Source organism: Bufo bufo, chromosome 4 (assembly GCF_905171765.1).
Source record: "Bufo bufo chromosome 4, aBufBuf1.1, whole genome shotgun sequence".
Taxonomy (NCBI): domain Eukaryota; kingdom Metazoa; phylum Chordata; class Amphibia; order Anura; family Bufonidae; genus Bufo; species Bufo bufo.
Window position 1 is genome coordinate 247521499 of NC_053392.1, and position 25455 is coordinate 247546953.

A 25455-nucleotide genomic window follows, 5' to 3' on the forward strand; every position below is an offset into this window, starting at 1 on the left:
CTTGCTTGTATACTAGTAACGGACGACATTAAGCTATTCAACATGACGTGTAACTGGGTGAGTGACGTTTGCAACGTGGCCATGGAGACGACATCTTGACACGGAGCCACTGAGTCTTTCAACAGCCGGTACAACTCAGCCTTCCTGGCGGAATCCGGGAAAGGAATACCCCTCTTTGTTAGTTCCGTAGTAAGCCTAGCGATAGTCCATGCACGTAGGGACGGAATACTGCCCCTTCAGACATTCCCACAACATCCTCATCCACAGATGCCTCAACGATATCTGAAGCTCGCGACATTCAGCTGTAGAGACAATATAACACGAAACAACCGACAGCGAATGAGACATGAACAACACTTGCAACCTGTCTCCCCCCCCCCCCCCCCCCCCCCCCGACGTGTACCCCTACTACCTGGCAGGTAAGTCAAGATCCTGGACATAACTTGAGAGAAACGCTTGAACCTAGAAGCAAACAATTATGCCGTCAACACTGGATTACACACCACGCCGGGAGGAAACCACAAACAACGGTAAGAAGAGGGTGAGAAAACGACTAGCGAGTAAAATGAAGGAGACTATGTTAACTTACATTGTTTACTCTTTATATCACCTCTCCCCTTCCTTCCTCTTTCCCCCCCCCCTTATTTTTGATCATTCATTTTATTTATTTATTTTTATTTTTTTCCTCTCCAAAGTTTCCCTCATCACAAGAACATGACCTGTGACCGCAACCGCACAAATTACGACCTGCGAGCCATACCCACTAACTCCGCCTACTGCCCGGGAGAAGGAAAAAAAAAAGAAAAACAACCTGCGGCTATGTCCTGCCCCCCTAACGGGGAGAGCCTTAGGTGATAAGGCGCTAACGAACCCCATGAATGAGAAATTAACTGCAGCCGGAGTCCGCACAGCACTTCCTCTAAGCCCCCCCCCCCCCCGGCCCTAACTCCCTACCCTACACTCCATATTAACCCACTACCCTCCCTGGACACAGTTATTTTCCTCTCTTTTTTTTTTTCCTTCTATATCCAATTATATATATTTACTCCTCCTTCTACCCCTGGAAAAGACTGGCACCCTCAAGATACCACTAACCGACCCGGTACAGGGCTCCAACTGACCCGGTACAGGGCTCCACATACACACTGGCTCACAACCTGCCAGTACTGACAACGGGACAGACCGGTGACAACCCTGTAACTTTCAAAACCCCTCAACAAGCCCCCCCCCGCACCCCGTATCCCTGCCTATCTAACAGCACGGCGGCCCGTACCAGACATTAAAACAAACTGCTGAGCGGGGACACGCTGCCCCCTGCACCCTAATGTGTCATGCCGCGTGGGGAGCTAGCGTTGCTCCCTGGCAGACCGCTCTGGTGCGGGGATGCCCCCCCCCTCACCTAGAGGGCCGACCCACCGCCGGCCGGACTCAGAAGCGCTGTGTTGCAGGACGTGGCAGCTACTCACCGTAAATGGACACCGCTGCCGATGAGACACCGCTCCGCTCCCTGCATACACCGCTCTCCAACAGTAGGGACCCAGGTACGCTCCAGAACGCCGAACGACGTACAAAGTGGGAGGGACACTGGCCGAACATAAAGGCAGCAGTGCCCCTCCCACAAATACAGACCAATGAATCGGCCTTTACACATATCTCTGTTTGGTGTCATTCCATTATTATTCCTCCTAAAGTTAATGGATAAATTGATAACTAGGTGCTACCAGTAGGAGGTGTGTCCCCACATAGTGTGACAGTCCAATCAGAGCTGCCAGTGTCAAACACGCCTGTTTGCAAAGGAGCAATTTATCCATAAACTTCTAATAGGAATTACAGAGGTATGGGACAGCATACAGTTGTAATAAAAGATGCTTCCAAATTTTTATGGCATGGGAAATGCAACCTTTTCTGAAATGCAAACATTTCAGAAAAGGTTACAGGTCCTCTTAAAGTTTAAATGCACATTTATCCTTTTCCATTATTATACTTTAATACAAAATATTTTCAACTGGATATTCCTAAAAATGGCTGTACTACGTCACATATACAATTCTTTGTAATTCTGAATCTATTGTACTTGTGAATCTGATTGCAGCGGGCTGTAGTCCATATCTACAGCTACAGATTTTAAAAATTCATACTTTGGAAAAAAAAATCCCTGTTTTCACTGCTGACCAAAGGCACAGTAAGAAAATTTATAATCTGCTTTATAATAATATGTATTGAGGAGGCATGGCCATAATTAAAGTGAGGAGAATGTAGTATTTTATCGCTTACTTGGACAATGGTCATGCCCGCAGCTAAGCAGAAAAAATCCCTGTAATATAATTCCAGAATGTCTCCATTGACTTACCAGTTCCTTTCTGATTAAGCCACAGGTTCTCATTTATTGCTTTGTGTGAATACTAATAATAAAAATACAGAAGGTTATAATTGAAGTTGGTTTTAAATTTATGTTGTGTGCATTAAGAACTCAGAGGTCATGCACATATGAATAGGAAAATTTCCACCTACAGTATGTGGCACAGATCTACACAACCAGGCTTTCTGTCCAGAGATGTGCTATTTTGGCTATGCCATTAACAGCTAGTTAATATAACACATGCATTTGATGCTTTTTTTGCATGGTTACATTTGTAAAGAATAAGGGTCGACCACGCGGTACGGTTGTGTCACAGTCATGCTCATGAACCTCATGTATCATCATGCTTTTAGGGCACGTCTTTTGCCTGTGATTGTTTAAGGACTGTTGTTTGAACTGTTGTGAATTTTCGCAGTTCTTTGGCATTCTGGTTAACTTCAAATAGTGATAGATGTGGTGATATATGTTAAACATAGATCGCAAGCAGCTGATCAACTGTGTACCCCATTTCAGCAGCCACAAGCAGGTCGGCATGTTTTACGTGAGGTCTTTCGCACGTTCAACCGATGCAGTCATCACTACTTGGAAAGCAGGGACGGACTAGGAACTTAAAATTCTAAACGTAGCCCCATGTTGTAGGTGGGTCCAAACTGAAAGAAGGTAGAGCAACACAAGTAGTCAGGGACAACAGAAGTAGGCAGGGTCAGCAATACTGTAGAGTCGCCCCCACTGCAGTATTCAACTGTATCACCGTCCTGAGGACTTGAATTCAGTTGGGCTCCTGCAGCCGCCAGCCAGCTGCATAAGTACCTCATGTTACTAGCATGTTAATGTGGAAAGCATCAGGTCATTATGTACCTGGCCGGCAGTGTCCCCCCCTCCTGGGCATCGGCCCACTGGAAAATTTCCCTGTGGGGTCTATGGCAATCCTTCCCTGTTGGAAAGTGCCAGGTCTATTTCCCCATTGACTTCTATTGAGAAATGTGATGCTGCTGTTCCTAACCGCAACATGATCATATCACGTCCGTGCTGTGTGGTCTTACCCTTAAAGTTCTTATACTTTTACACTTGTTTCTTCAAAAGCTGTAGTTTCAAACTGATAAAGTAGAGGGAGATGTGGAGAAACATGCCTACACATTTATTCTTATGACTCAGGCGCAGCAAAAAATAGGTGATGTTGATGCGAATAAAAACTTCTGCCCTATAATTATCTCATTTATTAGGCTTTTAAAGAGTACATGCTGAGGACATAAAGTGGGCTTCCACATATCTGCCTTTCTAGTTTTTATGTAACCTAATGCCGACTTATTCGAGGTGATGACAGATAAAAAAGGTTTGCCGTTCTACATCTGTTATCATTGAGGAGAAAAGTAAGTATTAAGCAGACTCTTCTCTCTGTAATCTCTTCCCATAAATGTCAGTAGGAATGTTCTCCTAAAGTAAGAATTCATGGGCATTAAAGCAAATACACTATAATGAGCATAATCCTTACATAAACCATAAAGAGATAGATCTCTGTTTATGTCCTTTTCAGAAAAGTTTACAATATCTTGCAGCCATTTTACTGTTTTGTAGGTTTGAAAGGATTTATTCAGTATCTTCTTTTACAATTCATAATTCTTCTAAATGAGTTAAGGAATTGTTCAATCCCAGAAAATCATGTTCAGTGGTTGCAAATTTAAAATAAAGCAACTTAATAATACGTATTATACGTATACTGTAGCACAGCTGCTGCCAGGATCGGTGATAACTCAATAGCGACCGCTGCATCTAAGTAATTACGTAAAGGCCCATCAGCCCTCTACCCCCCACAATGTAATCACAGGGTACCAATGAACTGTCATAGCAGCCAAGTGCCTAACAATGGCCTCTAGTTCTGCTATCTAGGAAAGCCTATTAGGCCAACAGGCTGCCTGTCAGTATGTAACTGGCAGGTATAATACACTGCAATACAGAAGTATATAAAGAGATCACATGGTAAAGTCCTTAGCGGGAATTGAGAAAAAAAATACTTAAAAAAAGTTGAATAAAATGTTTAGAAAATCTAAAAAAATTCACTGTTTCCCCTTGCACATTGCTTTATTATGTGAATTTTTTTTTAATAAAAAATAAAGAACTGACACATAATTGGTATTGCCATGCTTGGAACAATAATCCCCACAGTGAATATAAAAAAAAGAAGATAAGTCTCTCAGTATATGGCAACTAGTGTTGATCGTGAATATACTAATCGCGAATATTTATCACGAATATCGCCACTTCGAGAATTCGCGAATATCTAGAATATAGTGCTATATATTCGTAATCGCAAATAATCTAGTTTTTTTTTCATCAGTACTACTGCTTCTTGCTTTTGGGCCAATGAGAAGGCTGCAATGTCTTTGTCTGAGCTTAGCAACATCCCTAGCAACCAATAAGAAAGTTGCCTACCCCTTACTATATAAGAACCTCCCCAGCAGCCATTTTCTGCAGTTTTTTTGCAGTTCTGAGAGAGCAGTGACATTGCTGTGCTCTGTGCTTTCATCTGGATCCTATTCCTCATCCAATTACATTAGATAGTTAGTTAGCTCATATATATATAATATAGTTAGTGGGAGAAAGTCAGTGTTGGTTATATCCTGATATAGTGTAGCTGAAAGGTTTCTAGTGCATGGTGTTAGGTAGTGTGATAGGAATTACTGTTTCTCTGCTGTCCATACATACATGCTACAGACATAGTGCACAACAATATTTAGTGCACCAATCAGTAATATGTAGTCAGATCTGATAAAATGTGAAGTTGCATGTATTAATCAAAAAATATTCGCATCATTAGTGCCGATTTACGCAATCACAAAAATAATGACTGGAGATCCCGAATTCTAGAATTCGCAAATTTATTGCGATTATTATGTGAAAAATTCGCGAAATATCGTGAAAACGAATATTGCCTATGCCGCTCATCACTAATGGTAACTAAAAACTATTTTTTTAAAGAAGTGTTTTTATTGTGCAAAACATAAAGAACAATATAAGGGAGAGTATCGCCATTATTTTTCGGTTCTTCAGAGCCTTCAGAAGAACAGAAAAATAAAGAAAAAAAAATTGTTCATGTAAAAAAAAAAAAAAATTGGATCCTGTGCATCAGTTAGGGCTTATGCCCATGAGCGTACTTGCTCAGTGCATGTGCTGCGGATACAATTTGCAGTGCGCAATGCACGGGTACCGGCTGCGTGCACGCTTGAGAATGCCGACCCCTTGAATTGAATGGGTCCGTGATCTGCAACACACGGGCAAAGATAGAACATGTTCTATCTTTTTGCGGTGCGGATGCTTCCGATCCGTGCCTCCACGCCACAAAAATATAGGTGAAGCCCTATCTTCGGCCATATCTGGCGGATGCGGACCCATTCAAGTCAATGGGTCCGCATCCGTGATACAGAGTGCACATGGCCATTGCCCGCATATTGTGAACTGGCTGTTTACAGTCCGCAATATGGGCACTTAGCGCATACGCTTGTGTTCATGAGCCCTGAATGTTCTATCATTTTGCGGTGTGGAGGCACGGATCGGAAACCCACAGAAGCACTTCATGGTGCTTCTGATCCAATATAATTTATACCACAGAAAAAAAACATCAATGTCAATGAAAAATAAAAATTTTGGCTCTCGAAATGCAAGAACACAGAAAATGAAAAGAATTGCCTGGTTGTTAAGGGATTAAAGTTACGGCTGGTCAGTTTATATAAGCAAGTGCATATATCCTAGGGATATACAAACCTTTAAATGTCTAAGATTAGGAGAATATTCCTTGATGCATCAACACATTATTCTGTGACCACAATTCCGTTTTTCTTTTACATTTTTTTCATGTTTTTTTTTAAATGGTTTTCTATGAGATTAAATAACTGTCTTAGGCCTCATGCACACGACCGTATTTTTTTGCGGTCCGCAAAACGGGGTTCCGTTTTCCCGTGATCCGTGACCGTTTTTTCGTCCGTGGGTCTTCCTTGATTTTTGGAGGATCCACGGACATGAAAAAAAAGTCGTTTTGGTGTCCGCCTGGCCGTGCGGAGCCAAACGGATCCGTCCTGAATTACAATGCAAGTCAATGGGGACGGATCCGTTTGACGTTGACACAATATGGTGCCATTTCAAACTGATCCGTCCCCATTGACTTTCAATGTAAAGTCTGGAGTCCCTTTTATACCATCGGATCGGAGTTTTCTCCAATCCGATGGTATATTTTAACTTGAAGCGTCCCCATCACCATGGGAACGCCTCTATGTTAGAATATACTGTCGGATATGAGTTAGATCGTGAAACCTCATTTCCGACAGTATATTCTAACACAGAGGTGTTCCCATGGTGATGGGGACGCTTCTAGTTAGAATATACTACAAACTGTGTACATGACTGCCCCCTGCTGCCTGGCAGCATCCGATCTCTTACAGGGGGCCGTGATCAGCACAATTAACCCCTCAGGTGCCGCACCTGAAGGGGTTAATTGTACTATCATATCCCCCTGTAAGAGATCAGGGCTGCCAGGCAGCAGGGGGCAGACCCCCCCCCCCTCCCCAGTTTGAATATCATTGGTGGCCAGTGCGGCCCCCCCCCTTCCTCCCTCTATTGTAATAATTCGTTGGTGGCACAGTGTGCCCCTCGCCCCCCCTTCCTCCCTCTATTGTAATAAATCGTTGGTGGCACAGTGTGCCCCCCCCCCCTTCCTCCCTCTATTGTAATAATTCGTTGGTGGCACAGTGTGCCCCCCCCTCGCCCCCCCCTTCCACCCTCTATTGTAATAAATCGTTGGTGGCACAGTGTGCGCCCCCCCCCTTCCTCCCTCTATTGTAATAAATCGATGGTGGCACAGTGTGCGCCCCCCATTGGCCCCCCCTCCCTCTATAGCATTAACAACATTGGTGGCCAGTGTGCGGCCTCCCATCTTCCCCTGCCCCCCCCCGATCATTGGTGGCAGCCGGTTACTAGCAATAGTACAATAGTAGAAGATTAATTCTTACCTGCTGCTGCGATGTTCGTGTCCGGCCGGGAGCTCCTCCTACTGGTAAGTGACGGTTCATTTAGCAATGCGTAACCTGTCACTTACCAGTAGGTGGAGCTCCCGGCCGGACACGAACATCGCAGCAGCAGGTAAGTATGAATCTTCTACTATTGTACTATTGCTAAGTAACCATGGCAACCAGGACTGTAGTAGCGTCCTGGTTGCCATGGTTACCGATCGGAGCCCCAGCGATTAAACTGGGACTCCGATCGGAACTCCGCTGCCACCAATGATGGGGGGGGGGGGAGATGGGAGGCCGCACACTGGCCACCAATGTTGTTAATGCTGTAGAGGGAGGGGGGGCCGATGGGGGGCGCACACTGTGCCACCAACGAATTATTACAATAGAGGGGGGGGGGGGGCCGCACTGGCCACCAATGATATTCAAACTGGGGAGGGGGGGAGGGTCTGCCCCCTGCTGCCTGGCAGCCCTGATCTCTTACAGGGGGCCGTGATCAGCACAATTAACCCCTTCAGGTGCCGCACCTGAAGGGGTTAATTGTGCTGATCACGGCCCCCTGTAAGAGATCGGGTGCTGCCAGGCAGCAGGGGGCAGTCTTGTACACAGTTTGTAATGTATTCTAACTAGAAGCGTCCCCATCACCATGGGAACGCTTCTGTGTTAGAATATACTGTCGGTTCTGAGTTTTCACGAAGTGAAAACTCAGCTTTGAAAAAGCTTTTATGCAGACGGATCTTCGGATCCGTCTGTATAAAAACTAACCTACGGCCACGGATCACGGACACGGATGCCAATCTTGTGTGCATCCGTGTTCTTTCACGGACCCATTGACTTGAATGGGTCCGTGAACCGTTGGCCGTGAAAAAAATAGGACAGGTCATATTTTTTTCACGGCCAGGAAACACGGATCACGGATGCGGCTGCAAAACGGTGCATTTTCCGATTTTTCCACGGACCCATTGAAAGTCAATGGGTCCGCGAAAAAAAACGGAAAACGGCACAACGGCCACGGGTGCACACAACGGTCGTGTGCATGAGGCCTTATATTACAGGTCGGACCCATTCACTTTAGGGTACATTCACACGACCGTATTATTTGATCCGCATCCGATCCGCATCCGTTCCGCATTTTGCGGAATAGATGCGGATCCATTCATTTCTATGGGTGAATAAAATGTGCGGACAACATTCAGTATGTTGTCCGCATCCATGTTTCCGCACTTCTAGTCCGCAAAAATATGAAGCTTATCCTACTATTGTCCGCACAGATCGGTCCGCAGCCCCATTCAAGTCAATGGATCCGCAAATTGCGGATGACATACGGAATGGTTTCCGTATGTCATCCGTTTTTTGCGGATCCGTTTCCGTATTTTTAAAGGCCTTAATAATTCTTTTTTTTCCCCTCTATCATTTTTTTTCCTTCTATTTTTTGCGGACCGTAAAAAACAGAAGACATACGGGACACAAACGGAAGTAATTTGTCCTCAAAATGTGGACATACGGTTCCGTTATTTGCAGACCGCAAAACGAAAAGGATTACACACGGTCGTGTGAATGTACCCTTAATTGGGCTGAATTGCAATACCAGAAACAGTCCATTACTGAACCCCTGCAATACAACCCCTTTAATCTTTCATTTTCATTGTGTTTTTACTATTTTCCTAGTCCTGTTCCTGGCAATTGTTTCTTTTCGGTGACTCAGCTGTCCAGTCCCTATTGATATAGCAGTTTACTTTGCATTCCAAACATCTGTTGGATTTATATAATTTCCCAATATCTACTTTCTATGGAATGCTCAGATGTATACCACAGCTTAGTGTTTTTCTTCTACATAATGCCTCTGCATTTAAAAGTATAGTTAAAGGGGTATTCTGGTCTTTAGAAGTTATCCCCTACCCAGTGGCATAGCGTGGGTTGCCAGCACCCGGGGCAAGCCAAGTATTGCGCCCCTCCACACACCTGTGACCATGCCCCTTTTTACAAATAATGCAGTAGAACAGCAGGAGAACTTAAGGCCATCTGTCCACCAGCTGAAGCTCAACAGAAGATGGGTGTTGCAACAGGACAACGACCCAAAGCATAGAAATAAATCAACAACAGTATGGCTTAAACAGAAGAAAATACGCCTTCTGGAGTGGCCCAGTCAGAGTCCTGACCTCAACCCGATTGAGATGCTGTGGCATGACCTCAAGAAAGCGATTCACACCAGACATCCCAAGAATATTGCTGAACTGAAACAGTTCTGTAAAGAGGAATGGTCAAGAATTACTCCTGACCGTTGTGCACGTCTGATCTGCAACTACAGGAAACGTTTGGTTGAAGTTATTGCTGCCAAAGGAGGTTCAACCAGTTATTAAATCCAAGGGTTCACCTACTTTTTCCACCTGCACTGTGAATGTTTACATGGTGTGTTCAATAAAAACATGGTAACATTTAATGATTTGTGTGTTATTAACCCCTTAGGGGCCGGGCTCATTTTCACCTTAAGGACCAGGCCATTTTTTGCAAATCTGACCAGTGTCACTTTATGTGTGAATAACTATAAAACGCTTTGACTTATCCAGGCCATTCTGAGATTGTTTTTTCGTCACATATTGTACTTCATGACACTGGTAAAATGGAGTAAAAAAATATAATTTTTATTTATAAAAAAATACCAAATTTGCCCAAAAATTTGAAAAATTAGCAAATTTCCAAGTTTCAATTTCTCTACTTATATAATACATAGTAATACAGTCCTGATCAAAAGTTTAAGACCACTTGAAAAATCATATTTAGCATGGCTGGATCTTAAGGTTCCAAGTAGAGCTTCAACATGCAACAAGAAGAAATGGGAGTGAGACAAAACATTTTTTGAGCATTCAATTTAATGAAAACGAATAAACTGAAACAGGCTTTTTTCAGCTGATCAAAAGTTTAGGACCACACCTCCAAAAAACTAAACCCCCCCAAAAACAGAAATCCAACTTCCAAACATGAACTCAGCAATGAGTAGCTCAGCCGTTATTGTTTATCACTTCAAAAGTTCGTTTCGGCATGCTTGATGCAAGCGTTTCCATGAGGTGAGTGGGAACATTTCTCCAAGTGGTGAAGACGGCCGCACGAAGGTCATCTACTGTCTGGAACTGTTGTCCATTTTTGTAAACTTCCCTTGCCATCCATCCCCAAAGGTTCTCAATTAGATTTAGATCAGGGGAACACGCAGGATGGGCCAAAAGAGTAATGTTATTCTCCTGGAAGAAGTCCCTTGTCCTGCGGGCATTGTGTACTGTAGCATTGTCCTGTTGAAAAACCCAGTTGTTACCACACAGACGAGGAATGCTCTCTGCAACATCTGTACATAGCCAGCGGCCGTTTGACGCCCCTGCACTTCCTGAAGCTCCATTGTTCCACTGAAGTAAAAAGCACCCCAGACCATTATGGCGCCCCCTCCACTGTGGCGCGTAGAAAACATCTCAGATGGGATCGGCTTGTCATGCCAGTAACGTTGGAAACCATCAGGACCATCAAGGTTAAATTTTTTCTCATCAGAGAATAAAACTTTCTTCCACCTTTGAATGTCCCATGTTTGGTGCTCTCTTGCAAAGTCCAAACGAGCAGTTCTGTGGCGTTCAAGGAGATGAGGTCTTTGAAGACGTATTTTGTTTTCGAAGCCCTTCAGTCTCAGATGCCGTCTGATGGTTATGGGGCAGCAGTCAGCACCAGTAAGGGCCTTAATTTGGGTCGAGGATCGTCCAGTGTCTTGACGGACAGCCAATTGGATCCTCCGGCTCAGTGCTGATGAAATTTTTTTGGGTCTTCCACTTGACTTTTTTGTTTTATACCCCTCAGGATCATTTAAGAAATTCCAAATGACTGTCTTACTGCATCCCACCTCAGCAACGATGGTGCGCTGTGAGAGACCCTGCTTATGCAGTTCAAAAACCCGACCACGTTCAAAAAGGGAGAGTTTATTTGCCTTTGCCATCACAACATGTGACTACCTGACAGAAAATGACAATGAATCCACATCTTTGCACAGATTTGGCCTTTTAAAGGCATGTGGTCCTAAAATTTGGATCAGCTGAAAAACAGCCTGTTTCAGTTTAATCGTTATTTTCAATTAATTGAATGCTCAAAAAATGTTTTGTCACACTCTCATTTCTTCTTGTTGCATGTTGAAGCTCTACTTGGAACCTTGTTATGATCCAACAATGTAAAATATGATTTTTTGCCATTTTTCAAGTGGTCTTAAACATTTGAACAGGACTGTACCTACAAAAATAGTTATTACTTTACATTTCCCATATGTCTACTTCATGTTTGGATCATTTTGGGAATGACATTTTATTTTTTGGGGATGTTACAAGGCTTAGAAGTTTAGAAGCAAATCTTGAAATTTTCAAAAACCCACTTTTCAAGACCAGTTCAGGTCTGAAGTCACTTTGTGAGGCTTACATAATAAAAACCACCCAAAAATTACCCCATTCTAGAAACTACACCCCTCAAGGTATTCAAAACTGATTTTACAAACTTTGTCAACCCTTTAGGTGTTCCACAAGAATTAATGGAAAATAGAGATACAATTTCAAAATTTCACTTTTTTTCCAGTTACAAAGCAAGGGTTAACAGCCAAACAAAACTCAATATTTATGGCTCCGATTCTGTAGTTTACAGAAACACCCCATATGTGGTCGTAAACCGCTGTACGGGCACACGCAGGGCGCAGAAGGAAAGGAATGCCATACGGTTTTTGGAAGGCAGATTTTGCTGAACTGGTTTTTTGACACCATGTTCCATTTGAAGCCCCCCTGATGCACCCCTAGAGTAGAAACTCCAAAAAACTGCCCCATTTTAGAAACTACGGGATAGGGTGGCAGTTTTGTTGGTACTATTTTAGGGTACATATGATTTTTGGTTGCTCTATATTACACTTTTTGTGAGGAAAGGTAACAGAAAATAGCTGTTTTGGCACCGTTTTTATTTTTTGTTATTTACAACATTCATCTGACGGGTTAGATCATGTGGTATTTTTATAGACTAGGTTGTCACGGACGCGACGATACCTAATATGTATACTTTTTTTTTTATTTATGTAAGTTTTACACAATGATTTCATTTTTGAAACAAAAAAAATCATGTTTTAGTGTCTCCATACTCTGAGAGCCATAGTTTTTTTAGTTTTTGGGCGATTATCTTAAGTCGGGTCTCATTTTTTGCGGGATGAGATGACGGTTTGATTGGCACTATTTTGGGGTGCATATGACTTTTTGATCACTTGCTATTACACTTTTTGTGATGTAAGGTGACAAAAAAATTGTTTATTTAGCACAGTTTCTATTTTTTTTTTTATGGTGTTCATCTGAGGGGTTAGGTCATGTGATATTTTTATAGAGCCGGTCGATACGGATGCAGCGATACCTAATATGTATACTTTTTTAAATTTATGTAAGTTTTACACAATAACAGCTTTTAAAAAAAAAAAAAAAAAGAAGAGGTTTTAGTGTCTCTATATTCTGAGCCATAGTTTTTTTTTGGGCGATTGTCTCAGTTAGGGGTTCATTTTTTGCAGGATGAGGTGATGGTTAGATTGGTACTAATTTGGTGGGCATATGCCTTTTTGATCGCTTGCTGTTGTACTTTTTGTGATGTAAGGTGCCAAAAAAATTGTTTATTTAGCACAGTTTTTTTTTTTTTTTTTACGGTGTTCATCTGAGGGGTTAGGTCATGTGATATGTTTATAGAGATGGTTGATACGGACGCGGCGATACCTAATATGTCAACTTTTTTATTTTTTCCTATTTTTTACCAATTTTTTTAACTTTATTTGGGGAAAATGACGTTTTGGTTTATTTTTACTTGAACATTTTTATTTTTTTGGGGGAAAACTTTATTTTTTCACTTTATTTTTTGTCCCACTTTGGGACTTCAACTTCTGGGGGTCTAATCCTTTACAATGCATTCTAATACTTCTGTAATGGAATGCATTGGCTGTATGAGTAATACTGTGGGAATTACTCATACAGCTTCCGGCCTGTGAGATCCAGGGGGCTGGATCTCACAGGCTCAAAACAGGAAGGCAGCGCCGATGCCTCAAGAAGGCATCGCGCTGCCTTCCATGCCATCGGGTCCCCCCTACAGTCTACGGGGACCCGATGGCACCTGCGCCCGCCGCTCCATAAAAAGCCGCAAACCGCAGGTCTGAATTGACACGGGACCCCCCCCCCCCGCGCATTTAGCCAAGGTGCCTGCTCAATGATTTGAGCAGGCACCTTGTTCCGACCACCGCCTACCGGGCGGAGGTGATCGGAAATACACATGACATACCGGTACGTCATGTGTCCTTAAGTACCGGGACAACATGCCGTACTGGTACGTCATGTGTCCGGAAGAGGTTAAGCAGACTGTGATTGGCTATTGTTATGACTTAGATGAAGATCAGATCACATTTTATGACCAATTTGTGCAGAAATCCATATCATTCCAAATGATTCACATACTTTTTCTTGCAACTGTATATAATGGCCCCTCTGTATTATTATTATTATTGCCCCCTTTGTATTATTATTATTAATATTATAACGGCCCCCTCTGTATTATAGTAATAATTATGGCCCCCTTCAGCCCTTCCAGCATACAGTCCCATGTAAAATACATCACTCCCCCTGCTTTCAGTCCCTCCAGAATACAGTCCCATGTAAGATACAATCTTCCCCCTGCCTTCAGCCCCTCGAGCATACAGTCCCATGTAAAATATATCACTTTCCCTGCCTTCAGCTCCTCCAGCATACAGTCCCATGTAAAATACATCACCACCTGCCTTTAGCCCCTCCAACATACAGTCCATGACAAAAGTCTTGTCGCTTGTGTACAAATTGACCTGAAGTGCCGCTAAAATATTTTTCTAATCAAGAAATTTGTTACAAGAAATGGGTCATTTTAATCCCAACAGCTTTTGTAATAATGTTTCAGTGCAAAACGAAACTGACAAAAAGTATTCTAATATTCACAGCTTGGTAAAGCCCATTGAGTAAATTTTTGCCAAGACATAAGTGTTGTCGCCTTGTCATATGAGCTTCACCTGTGACTAATAATAGATCAATTAGGTCTCAGGTGTGTATAAAAAGAACCCCAGTACACTAGACCTTCACATCAACTGCAACTAGACCTCTGCAAACATGCCTAAGATTCACCCGGAGGCTAAAGTGTTGATTATCAAGAGGCTGAAGACCAGATCCACTGCTGATGTGGCAGACACCTTCAATGTGTCTCAGCGGCAAGTTGAGGATAAAAAATTTTTTGGAAGAGACTGGAGACGTTTTGGACAAGGCCAGGTCAGGCCGACCCTGCAAGACAACTGCTCGAGAGGACCATTTGTTGTCTCGAAAATCCAAGGCCAGCCCATTTTCCACTGCAGCAGAGCTCCACGAGACCCGGTCACCTGAAGGCCCTGTGTCAACCAGAACAGTTTGTCGGATTCTGTCTCGAAATGGTCTCCATGGTCGAATCAGTGCCCATAAGCCAGTACTAAACAAAAGACAATTGAAAAACCGTCTGGCATTTGCCAAGGCCCACAGCCTGCTAAAAGGATGGACGCTGGAAAAGTGGCAGAAGGTGGATTTTTCAGATGAATCTTCTGTTGAATTACACCACAGTCGCCGCAAATATTGCAGGAGACCTACTGGAACCCGCATGGAGCCGAGATTTATCCAGAAAACAGTGAAGTTTGGTGGAGGCAAAATCATGGTCTGGGGTTACATCCAGTATAGGGGTGTGCGAGGGATCTGCAGGGTGGAAGGCAACAGCAATAGTCTAAAATACCATCTTAGCTACCTCTTATATTCCCAACCATAGAAAAGGCCAAATTCTGCAGCAGGATGATTTCAGTGCATTAAACATCATTTGGGAGGGCTTTAGCTTTTCATATGAGCTATTTCTAATAGCAATTGATTAATTAAAAGTCAGGTTAATAGCAGGAGTTTCTACAAAATAGAGAAGCGACAAGACTTTTGTCAGGGACTGTACAGTCCCATGTAAAATACATCACTAACCTACCTTCAGCCCCTTCAGCATACAGTCCCATGTAAATAATATCACCCTCCCTCTCTTCGCCGCCTGCCTTCAGCCCCACCAGCATACAGTCCCATGTAAGACACATCACTTCCCTGCCTTCAGCCCCTCCAGCATACAGTCCCATGTAAAATATATCACTCCCCCTGCCTTCAGCTCCTCCAGCATACAGTCCCATGTAAAATACATCACTTCCCGCCTTCAGCCCCTCCAACATACAGTCCCATGTAAAATACAAAACTCCTCTGCATTCAGCCCCTCCAGCATACAGTCCCTTGTAAATAATATCACCCTCCCTCTCTTCACCGTCTGCCTTCAGCCCCTCCAGCATACAGTCCCATGTAAGATACATCACTCCCCCTGCCTTCAGCCCCTCCAGCATACAGTCCCGTGTAAGATAAATCACTACCCTGCCTTCAGCCCCTCCAGTATACAGTCCCATGCAAGACACATCACTTCCCTGCCTTCAGCCCCTCCAGCATACAGTCCCATGTAAAATACATCACTCCCCTCCTTCAGCCTCTCCAACATACAGTCCCATGTAAAATACTAAACTCCCCCTGCCTTCATCCCCTCCAGCATACAGCCCCATCTAAAATACATCACTCCCCCTGCCTTTCAGCCCTTCTTGTAAACAGTCCCATGTAAAATTCATCACCCCCCCCCCCGGCTTCAGCCCCTCCAGCATACAGTCCCATGTAAATAATATAATCCCCTCTCTTCAACACCCCTCTAACATAAAGTCTCCAGTACAATGATTATTCCTCCTCCCTTCAGCCCCTGCAAAAATCCCCCCAAGTAAAAATAACAGTCAATATTCTCCTCCTCTGCTCCTCTCTCCAACAACGTGCTCTGTAGAATCTCCTGCAAATCTTGAAGCCCTGCCCCCTGGATGACGAGACTCTGCCTCTTCCCCTGACATCATACCTGCCAGGAGCAACTCCATTCTAGCCACTACCATTGCTCTACTGCCTCATAGGCTTCAGGGGATGGGAGCCATAGGCTCACGTGGCCCTCATTGAAGTGCTTTCTGCCTGGCGCCCCCTACAATTTTGTGCACGGGGCAATGGCCCCAACGGCCCCCCTCACCCTATGCCACTGCCCATACCTCTACCCACAGTATAGGGGATAACTATTAGATCGGTGTGGTCCTACCGATGGGACCCCCACCGATCACGTGAATGGAGGCCCCGTACCACCTGCAGCCACCCTGAATTGAATGGATCGGCCGGTCGCACAAGCATGCTTATGGAAATTCCGGAGATAACCGAGCGCTGTGCCAAAAACTGGTGTGCATGTTTTGCATCACATTTACCAACTATTTTGCATGCTGTTTTTGAGCAAACAGACACATTTTTTTGGCCCACGTATAGCTATTTTGGCACATGGACATGTTTTTTGGGCGAATGGAGAGATGTTTGAGTGCGGACAGAAATTCTGGCACATGGACTAATTTTTGACATATGGACAGAATCTGGTGCTGGATTTACAATACTCTAAACTTATAAGGGTCCATGTGCTAGAATAATGAAAATTTACTCACCGAAATTTTTGTTTCCTGGAGTCCGTAGGCGGCACATAACCAAAGGGTTAAGTCCCCTAGGTACAATCAGGATAGAGACACATTAGAAAGCAATAAACTTAATTAAATGATTAGTTAGCAGGCTATATAAGGCTACACATGACACCAGAGCCCTGTATTTGTATGTAGCAATTTATTAAGGGAGGGTAAGCTGTGCTGCCTACGGACTCCAGGAAACAAAAATTTTGGTGAGTAAATTTTATTTTCCTGATCATCCTTGGCAGCACATAACCAAAGGGACTTGATAAGCAGTACTTTTTTTTGGGGGGGGGGGAGCACTGGCCGCAACTTGGAGCACTTTTTTGCCAACTGTCGACCCTTCAGCTGTTAAGATGTCTAGTCTGTAGTGCCTCATGAACGTTGAAATGATAGACCATGTGGACGCCTTACATATTTGAACTAGCGAAACCTGGGCCAGTTCTGCCCAGGAAGAAGCTGTGGATCTTGTAGAGTGAGCTTTCAATGAAAAAGGGCAATCAAGCCCAGACGCAGTATAAGATACTTTAAGCAATCATTTGATCCATCTTGCTAATGTTGCTTTGCTAGCTCTATTTCCCTTGTTTGGCCCTTGAATTTGTAAAAATAGACCTTCCGACTTCCTAAAGGAGGAGGTAGCTTGAAGATAGGCTAGCAAGGCTCTCTTAACGTCTAATAGAGGCCAATCAACTTGATCCTGAGTATTTGAGTGAAGAACTGGGAGAGAGATTTCTTGGTTAATGTTAACCACTGATGATACTTTCGGAAGAAACCCTGGCATAGTTCGTAGAATGGTGGAATCACCAACATCTCTGAAATATGGATCTTTACATGAAAGAGCTTGCAGTTCACTAACACGTCTGGCTGATGTAATTGCAACTAGGAACAGACCTTTTATAAAAACATGCTTTAGCGAGGAGGATTCAATTGGTTCGAATGGTTCTTTTGACATAGCCGAGAGCACTACAGACAAGTCCCAGGAAGGAACGGTAGACTAACAGGAGGTCTTAAGTTTCTTAAGGCTTTAAAGAAGGTACATATTTGATTATTTGAAAATTTCCCCTGTAATTGGGCATTAATAGCCGAAAGCTGTACTTTTAAGGTATTTATTTTCAAACCTTTAGTAAACCCTTCTTGAAGGAATTGTAGAACAGACTTCAAATCTTCAGGAATAGAAGAAGTTCTTTGGCACCAATCCTTAAAGGTTTTCCAAACTCTTATATATTTTTATAGTTGCAGGTTTACAAGCGGCTACCATGGTATTGACTAGTTCTAAGGAGAATCCCAATGTTGTTAAGGACTGCCGCTCAGCCTCCAGGCCGCCAGTTGTAAACTGTTGGGATTGTGGTGAAGAAACCCCTTTTGGAGAAGTAAGTCCAGACGGGGAGGAATCTTCCAGATTCTCCCTTTGGAGAGGGATAGGGCTAGAGAGCCACGTCCTCCGAGGCCAGAACGGAAGAACTGCTATCACCCCTGCACGATCTTCTCGTATCATTTTGAGGACTTTTGATATGAGAGGGATTGGAGGAAATACATAGATTAGTCCTTTTTCCCAGCTGACTGAGAGACCGTCCATTGCTAGTGCCTGACTGGACCGATGAATGGAGCAAAACAGACTGAGCTTTTTGTTCTGTTTTGTTCTGTTCTGTTCTGTTTGTTCTGTTCAGTTGGACATGCAGTTCGCCGTGCACTGCCGTGCTGCGCCGGAGCTCTGCCCTGTCCCCATTATAGTCAATAGGGACGAAGCGGCAGTCCGAGTGAACAGCCTGTCGGATCCGTCCTGCCGCTAGTGTGAAAGTAGCCTAAACTGTTCTTCCAGAGGCAGTGGTTCTAATGCCCCCTTCTGGATAAATTCCTGAAGAAGATGGAGGACAACCTGGTCTTTGGGGTCGTATAGACCAAATTGATTTGGAGGAAAGAAAGTGAACTCTAGATCGTATCCCTTTTTGACTGTAAAAATGACCCAGGCATCTGTGGATGTGCGAGACTAAACATGTGAAAACTGCTTCAATCAAACTTTTGGCTGAATGCTGGCGTCATAGCTCTGAAGGTTTTTGATTAGGCTTCCTTTTGTATTCAGACTTCTCCTGCTTGCCCCAAAATAATCTTTGTCTGAAAAAATGCTGTCTATTTTTGAATCTGGGAGATCTCTTTCTCTGGGAACGAAAGGACCTGAATGATATTCTCTTTTTAGATTCTGGAAATACTGAGCCCTTTCCCTCATTCAAGGACTCAAGGATTTTTTTCTATTTGAGGCCCAAACAGCGAGGTTGGCTGGAAGGGAAGATTGCAAAAGTGATTTTTTGACAATGTACTGTATCTCCTGGCCACTGTTTTATCCAGTGTGCCCTTCTTGCAGCATTAGTGAGGGCCATGGAGTTTGCTTAAAATTTTGTAATATCAAGGGGAGCATCACACAAAAAATCTGAAGCAGCTTTCATCACCGGAAATGTTTTTAAAATGTCTTCTCTAGCCACTCCCTCCTCCAGGTATTAGGATAGTTGAGACAGCCAAATTCTTAAGGCCCTTGCTACAGGTACGGATGATAACCCAGCCACACAGGCCGCTGAGTGGATGCATAATCTCAAAAGACTCAATTTTTCTATCCATAGGGTCTTAAATAAGTGATGCCTCATCTGATGGAAATATAGCTTTTTTAGACAGACGTGCAACTGCCAAATCAACCTTAGGCACTGAGGCCCACTGTTCAGAAATTTTTTCATCCAGTTTATATATGGATTTCAGCCTAGATCCTGTGATGGATTTTTTTATCAGGCTTATCCCAGTCTTGTTTTATCCACTGACTAAAGACCGAATGACCTGGAAACACATTTCCCTTTGTTTTGGGAAAATAACAAAGCTTATCTGATTTTGACTTCCCTGAGGTATCTCTATCAGACTCTAATGTCCGTTTTACAGCTTTAATTAGATCAGGTATTTTATCTTTATGCAAAATACAATAATCATCAGGATCCTCAGCAGATATATCAGGCACGATTTCACCTTCAGACAGGCACTCATCGTCAGAGGAGGAGGAAATCAATTGTGGTGAGGAAGATTTGTTTGCAGGTCTTGGCCTCTTATTTGCTGACTTGATCTCATAAAAAACAGACGTAAGTTGATTTTTAAACCACATAAGAAAGTCCATATTCCCTGACTGAACAGATGCAGCAGGGGACATGCAATCCGTGCACACATTATCGGATATTTAATCAGGGAGAGGCTGTTCACATTTTTGACAAAACTGATGTCTAGAGTCAGAATTAAATCTACACAGCCAAATCCCTGGTAAAAAAAAAGGTCATACAGCAACCATTAGTATGCCCATGAATGGTAACAAAATATAACATGAAAAACGTCCTGCAACTGCCCAAATAGTAATTCCAAGCAGACAACCCCGAATCTCGCATGAATCACCATACTTACCGCAGTAAGCAGCTGGTAAAGTGTTCTGATTGGTATGTGCACGGCTCCAGCTTTCCCCAGCCACACGTGCACACCGTTTTGCCTTCAGCAGCCGGAACCATGCCTCGGCTTGTGGAACGGGGCACTGTATGACTACACAGGGGAGGTGCGCCCATTCCACCTTCAGGCTGAGGGACAGGCAAGCCTGTATACCACCTGGAAGGGATCGGTTACTTTGCAGGGAGGTAAAACAAGTGTTCATCTGATAACCTAGAGAATAAAAAAAATACAGGGCTCTGGTGTCATGTGTAGCCTTATGTGGCCTGCTAACTAATCATTTAATTAAGTTTATTGCTTTCTAATGTGTCTCTATCCGTATTGTACCTAGGGGACTTAACCCTTTGGTTATGTGCTGCCAAGGACAATCAGGAAAGTAAATTTGTCCATTAAGACTGTGATTCGTATTTGTAGACAGTATGACACTATTATTAAATCTGCCCCAATGTATACATTTTGTTTATACATTGTGTTGACAAACCTATTTTAATTGTATTAACCCCTTCAGGACACAACCAATGTTCACCTTAAGGACCAGGCCAAATTTTGGAAATCTGACATATCACTTCATGTTATAACAACTTTGGAACACTTACTTATCCAAACCAATCCAGCAGTAAGTTTGAGTTGATATATTTCACCTTTATTTATTTTTTAAAAAAATATACAACATTTTGGAAATATTCGCATTTTTCTAAATTTGAATTTCTCTGCTTTTAAGACAGATAGCGATACCTCATAAAATAGTTATTACTTTACATTTACCATATGTCTACTTTATGTTTGCATCATTTTGTAAATGTTACAATTTTAGTTGCAGTTTTTAAAATTTTTAGGAAAATTTCCAAAACCATTTTAAAGGACCAAATCGGGTATGAAGTCACTTTGTGGGGCTTACATAATAGAAACCATCCATAAATGACCCCATTTTAGACAGTACATTGCTCAAGTTATTCAAATATGATTTTACAAACTTTGTTAACCCTTTAGGTGCTACACAAGAATTAATAGAGAATAGAGGAGACAAAATTTTACTTCTTTTTGCACAATTTCTTTTCCTGTAAGGCAGCGAGGATTAACAGCAAAACAAAACTCACAATTTATTACCCTGATTTTGTAGTTTACAGAACCACCACATATGTGGTTGTATACTGCTGTATGGGCACATGGCAGGGCGCAGAAGGGAAGAAGCAACATATGGATTTTGGCAGATTTCACTGGGATAATTCTAAGCTGCCATGTTGCATCCCTACAGTAGAAACTCCCAAAAAAAGACCCCAGTTGGGAAACTACGGGATAAGGTAACAGGCGGCTTGGTCTCACAGGCTTCCAAGTAAAAATATTTTAAAGAGACACCTTTTCATTTGTTACTAACTTACTGTTCAGCTGTAAAACCTGTAACATATGTGAAAGTGCATTCTGGTCCATACCGTTCCATGGCACCCACTATCAGATCACACCAAATCTGAAGGGGGGGGGGGTGGTAGTAATAAATGAATAGCAGTGGAGCACTCTCTATAGCAATGGGAGCAGTGGATATTGGTACATAAATTTTATTTTATTAATATATCTAAAATAGGTCGTTCACATTTGATAATAACAATTACATGTATATATAGCAGCATAAATTGTGAAAATCTATAGCAACATAAATGGTGAAAATGCGCATGCCAAAACGACATTGTGAATAATTGTCAGGGTAAAATACAATTAATAGTCCATCAATAGAAATTTTGCCTCCAAAAATATCAAAAATTGTAAAAATTTCTTTAAAAGGCTCTGGATATCCACAATAGAATTCAGTTAATGTTAATAGCAATTGGACTCCAATCTCAGGTGTAAATTACTAATAGCTGTACACAGAGCGGCGTCCCGCTCCTTAGCCTGAGACAGCGGCGTCCCGCTGTAAATTTCAAAAAGCGATCGCTTATTTCTCATAAACAATTCGATCTTACCCGGAGGGTTTCAACAAAATCTCCTACCCTCATCTCGGTGGGCCTTCTGTGTATCTCGGAGCTCCGGTTCCGAGGGCTGTTGTTTTCGAAAAGGATCCCATGCCACCGCCAGAAGTCCAGGTGAGTTTGCTGAAGGTAAACTTCCTTTATCCAGCAGAGACCTCCTGCAGCTGGCGTTCTCAGATCATTAAAGCAATGAATTGTTCTCCTCCTAAATCGATCGAAGATATGAGTCTATAATCCAAACATGGGGGTCCGTTACCAAACGCGTTTCAGGGTTAAAGCAGTTGACCCCTTCATCAGTGGCTAATGTCCCCCTATTAAGGCCCCTCCTTTATAGGGCTTCTGATTCATAAGAAAACCTGGTCATGGATCGTCCGAATTTTGGATCGTCCGAGTTTTGAATATTCTGAAATTCTGTGGAAAGTCTCATCAGAGCAAATAATTATCCTTTTGGCTTCCTTAGTCGCATATATCCGATCATATTTCCAATGTGTAGCAGTGTCTGAAGTTAAAATCCTTCCATACATTTATTGTCCCATCAGTCCCAAATCTTATGGTATAAAAAATGCACCGTCAACACTGCGGTTCCAGTGCGGTTTCGATGCGTTTTCCATAAAATTCACTGAAACTCGAATAAAAACATTAAAAATGATAAAAATATTCAGACACTCAATTAGATTACATGCATTAAATACATGATTAAACAGTCAACATATAATATGGCCTTCTTAAAAGGAGTTCTTCTATCGATGAGATATTGATTGGGGAGTAGATGGGGCAGAATATAAAAGACTGCCCAGTTGATCATCTGCAAGTGGCGCCCACCTATAGGAAACCAAACAATTCAAATTCGGCATTTAAGCCCTGTGGTAAAAGAGTATTCAATTCAAAAATCTGTTTGGTTTCTAGTCGGGACATTTTTTCTATATGATTCCCTCCTCTCCAATCTCTATGTACTCGGTCAATGGCCATACATTTCAAACATGAGGGGTCTTGTTGGTGTGCTATTTTGAAGTGACTTGACACTGAATGGTTTTCAAAACCCTTCTTTATATTTGCAATGTGCTCCGCGTTCCCTTTTTTAAGTGATCTCTTGGTCCTGCCTACATATTGATATCCGCAGGGACACTCCAATACATAAATAACATCTTCTGTACTACATGTAAGAAATTCCCTGATCTTATGGCAGTATTTATTGGTGGATGACATTAATTCTGTTGTCTTTTTAGGGAAAGAAGCGATCTTACAATTATTGCACTTTCCGCAACGGAAAAAGACCTGAATGCCTGCCCAATTCTGAATAGAGGAGATCGTGTCCCTTTTCTTTTTTACGGTAGGTGCTATTTTGGTTTTTAAATTCAAAGCTTTTGTAAACGTAATTTTTGGATTTGGAGTTACAAGGGTCCCTAACATTTTGTCTTTCTTCAAAAGGTGCCAGTGCTTATTAATAATAGATTGTATCTTTTTAAAATCCCCATTAAACGGTAAAACTAAGCGCATGTCCGTATTTTCCTATATCTGTGTTTCTTTTACTATTTTCAATAAAAAACTCCTCCCTGTTCATCTTTCTAACCTTATCTAGGGCTGTGTTTAAAATTTCAGTGGGGTATTCTTTTGTAAGAAACTGTTTAGTCATTATTTCTGCTTCTTTTTCAAATTCCATCTTTGCTTCTATTTGCTTCATACTGGTCCATGGCAAGATAAGAACTGTCCTGATCTGTTTAGATGTGATTCCTTCTATAAAAGAACTGTTCTGCTGCTCAACTGCCTCCTCATTGCTTCCTGCACTAATATTGCACTGAAAAGTGCTGGCGTCATGACAACCAGAACCTTGCCCAGCACCTCAAAACCCGCAACACCAGGGGCACCTTGATCATCATGAGGCAGGTGGACCCCAGAACCGGAGTGTGCCCCGAAGGGTAGAACAGGTACATCCTTAACATCACTGCATCCTGGCCCACTGACTCCAATTCTATAAAAAAGGAATACAATACACATTTCTCACAGTGGATTTCCTACTGTGAGGTGCAAGTAGAAGCCCCGTGGAGATAAACTGCTTAACAAGAAGCTTAACGACTCCATAGCAGACATTGTTCAGAATGTGAATAGCTTCTGGCCCTGGACAAACCTAAAAGGAAGAATCCAAATATGTCCACCATACTGCATACTACTGCCAGTCCATACAGGTTGAGAACTGTCACTAATGTACCTGAAGTTGATTCCTCAGAAAAGAACCGTTCTTCTGTTAAGGTGACACTGCCTTGCACCTCACAATTCATGACCATCAAGGGCACCCAAGCCAACACCAGACAGGAGAACCCCAAGATCAGGGTATACCCCAAGAGTAAGAAAGGTGCACCCTTCCCATCACTGCATAGCCTAGGGCATTGATGCCCAACTTACGGCCTGCCAAATCCGGCCCGCGAAGCTGTGTCATGCAGCCCATGCAACTCCCTGGAAAAAGTTTAAGGCGTACCGATATGCCTTAGACTTTTCCCCCACATTCATGAGCGATGTGAACGGCACAGGCAGCGCAGCGATGCTGCCTATGCCTGAAGTAACCAATAGCAAAGCTCCTTAAAGCAAGGAGCTTTGTTATTGGTTAGTATAGGCGCGCGCCGGAGCAATACAGGTTTTGCAGCAGGGAAGCCGGCGGGAGCTGGAAGGAGGAGGGGCTGGCTCCAGGGGTGGCTGTTGTAAGGAGAGCGGGGCGCGCTGCCGGAGGACCTTGGGAAACATGACAGGGCCGCTGGAGAGGTAAGAAACCGCGGACTCATGCGACTGGTGACCCTGCTCCCCCCTCCTCAGCCGTGGTCACACTGCACTATATTGGACAATTGTATTTCGTCCAACAATAGTGGAGATTATATTTCATCCAGCAGTATTATGACCGCAATGTATTATACTCTGGAATGTACAAGCACTGCGACCTCTGTAGGCACGTGGGACCCACGGCCACAGATACTAACTACACCAGCGTGTTACCGTAAACAGCGCGATATTACCAAGTCGCCTATATTAGGATTTAAAAACCGGAGACAACCAACTGTAACAGACATAACACTC